General features: G+C 49.8%; 1 protein-coding gene across 1 annotated transcript in view; it reads right to left on the bottom strand.

Annotated features, from left to right (window-relative positions):
- The window catches only part of MICALL1 (MICAL like 1), a 30,477-nt gene that overhangs the window by 26,916 nt on the left and 355 nt on the right, over positions 1 to 3,206 (bottom strand). The gene's annotated exons all lie outside the window — the stretch shown is intronic.

The raw sequence follows: 3,206 nt of genomic DNA on the forward strand, positions 1-3,206 counted from the left end.
AGGTGGGGGCGGGGGGATGCCCTGGTGTGTCTTGTGGGGGGTGAGGGGAGTGTGTGTGTGTGTGTGTGCAGGTGTGGTGCATGCATATGCGTGTATGTTCAATGTGTGTATGCACACATGGGTGTGGTGCCGGTGTGTGTCTGCGGTGGAGGGGGTGAGTGTATGTGGGTGTGTGTACATCTGTGGTGCCCATATGTGTCTGTGGAGGGGATGCGTGTGAGAGTATATGCGTACAGGTGTGGAGTCTGCGGTGTGTGTGTATGTGCGGTGTGCGCACACAGGTGTGCCCATGTCTGTGTGGGAGAGCAGGGTGTACATATGTGTGCGTGAGGTGCCCATGTGTCACCGTGGGGTGTGCATGCATGCACAGATGTGGTGTCTGTGCAGAGTGTGTGCATGAGTATATATGTATGGCATGCATGTGTGTGTGTGAGCGCACCACCCCAGTGTGTGTGCACGCACAGGTGTGGTGCCCATGTGTATATATGTGCAGCGTGTGTGACCCCACTGTCTGTATTTGAGTGGGGGGGGTGTGCACCCTGTTTGTTTGTGTGCACGTGTATCTGTGGTATGTGCTGTGTGTACAGTACATTTGTGTGCAGTGTCTTGTGTAAACGTGTACATGCGTGCATGCTTGTAAAGTCTGGGGACTGCCTGGGAAGCCCAAGGGGCTCCCCCTCCCTCCTCCTCATCTGTGCTCAAAAGACAGAGGGAGTTTTTCACCTGGGTTCAAATCCCTGCCTGTATAGCTGCAACATATGTGCACGCATGTGTGTGTAAGTTTGTGTGGTGTGTAGGAAGTGTGTCAGTCTCAGCACCCAGCTGGAATTCATGCCATTCATGAGTGCCAAGCAGAGACGGGCAGGTGGGTGGTGTGTGCAGTGCGTGCAGTGCAGACACATCAACATGAGCGTTTCTCATCGTTCGTCGCCTCCAGGCACCCCTCCTAGTACTCAGCCTCCTCCCCGCCCATGGACTCCAGCCCCCACTCATAGATTCCAGTCACCAGCCCTTGTTAAACACCAGCTCTTAAGTTTTCATTCATTTTCTGACTACAGAATAATACCAGAGCCATTCATCTATTGCAGAGAGCTCAGAAAGATCACAACGGCGCAGAATTTTTTTAACACCATAGACCCCCCCTACTTTGCCTGTGACAGGTGAGGTAGTTATGTCTTGTGTAGTGTCAGGGTTGGCAGTAGTTTTACGGCCCAGTTAAATTCTGGATTTGTTTGGGATGGTTTGGGTACGGAAGATCCTGCTTCAGGCCAGGGTTTGGAGTTGATGACCCCTGGAGGTCCCTTCTAGCCCCACTTCTCTGATTCCTATTTAAAATCTCTGGGTTTATATCTTGTGAATTCTGTGTGCGTGCTTAACAGTGCTAACATTATGTGCTCTCCCCACAGCACCCTTGGAAGGATCTTAGAGCACACCCCAGGGTGCCACAGCGGCCTGGTTGAGAATCACTGATGTAAATTATAATAACTTTATACACAGCTCTGTGCATGTCCTTTCAGAGCATCTGATAAAGCAAGCACAGGCTCACAATAGCTCTGATGTTGACTCTGATTTGCATCTTTGATTTAGTTAGGCTATAAGATGCAAATCTATCCTGCCATCTGTCTACAGCTATGATTCTCAACCAGGCTGCTACGGCACCCTGGGGTGCCTCGATATCCTTTCAGGGGTGCCACACATTGTTAGCACTGTTAGGTACTCACACATGATTCACAATATCAACTCAATGATTTCAAATAAGAATCTACAGCATTAAAAACAGTCTGACCTGTTGTGGCCTTTTTGAGCTGTTTGCAAAAATAAAAGTTGCGGTATTTTTTCATAATCAAAAAATGAATTAAAACTAGGAGCTGACGTTTTCTGAGGGGTGCCTTGAGTCTAAACGAATCGAGAACCACTGGATTAAGGGAACTCCAGGCACTGCCCTGATATTCTTTCCCCATGGTGCCTGACAGCCCACAGCGTTGGTCTCTCATATACATGCCTCTCCTCTGCACAGGTACGTTGGAGCTCCCAGGAAACCAGCTCCTGCACCAGTCAGACCTGTGAGCTGTGACTCAGACTGGGCATGCAAGGGCATGTAGGTCTGTGGCGCTGCTCTTTTCCTCCACCCCAGCTCGCGCAGCAGACGGAGCAGCAAGCTTCGCTCTTCCATTTGTCAGGAACCTGGCGTGGACGGATAGCCTCATCCCAGCCGCTGCCCTGGGACAGCTGGAGAGAACAGCAGGATTGTGTGTAACAGGCGCTGCTGAACGAACAATGGGGATATTGTGGAGCACTTGGAGCTCAAGAAGAGGACAGTGGGAGGCTTGGACAGACGGATTGTATTATGTACCCCCGTTGCTTCACCCAGGGTCTGCCCTAGGTGCTGTTGCCACAATAGGCAAACCAGAGAGATTCTTCAGATCCTCCCTCTTTCTAAGGCTGCAGTCACTCATAAAACATTAGTGAAGGTTTGGGAGCATTAGGCAACTGCTACCCCTGCCTCTCCATGCACAGGGCCTGTTTTGGTACTAGTCTAAGCAGCTGCTAGGGGAAGACGGAATGCCCTGATACAGCATGTTTTAAGTCTCAACCTAGCATTAATAAAGAATACCACTGCAAGCCACATCCTTCACCAGTCTGCTGGATCCCACAGCGTTCTGCCTTGCACATAAACATTGCTTTCCAATGCATTGGAAATATTCCCTTCCTTCAGAGGGAGGAGTATAAAACCACCACGCACAGCACAAAGATCCAGGGGCTGAGTTTAATCATTGTTAGCTGTTCTGGAGTGCTGCTCAGCCTGAGATCTGCAAGCATTTTACAAAAGGCCCTGAGCAAACTGTCTTCATTTACAGGGGTAAAGTGGCCTGTTTAGGGGGTCACTCCAGAGGTCAGTAGCAAAGACAGAGGCAGAAAGAGATCCCGAGTATGCTAACCATATTTCTGGGATATTACAATGTGGGACATTTACAGACAAAATTAACTGCACCGTCCTATTTAAATGCCCATTGTATTGGATATCCCTGCCTCTGCGAAATAAATTCACAATCCTGTAACAATGTTGTAAGACCATCGATTCTGTGTATTGAGCCATGGGGTCAAAGGTCGTTTAGGGGCAGGGTTTAGGCCTTCTGTGGTGCTATAGCTGGGAAATGGGGCAGGAGGGGAGGCATCTCCAAAAAACTGGGGCACTCTGCCACAGG

Source organism: Alligator sinensis, unplaced genomic scaffold (genome assembly GCF_000455745.1).
Source record: "Alligator sinensis unplaced genomic scaffold, ASM45574v1 scaffold215_3, whole genome shotgun sequence".
NCBI lineage: Eukaryota > Metazoa > Chordata > Crocodylia > Alligatoridae > Alligator > Alligator sinensis.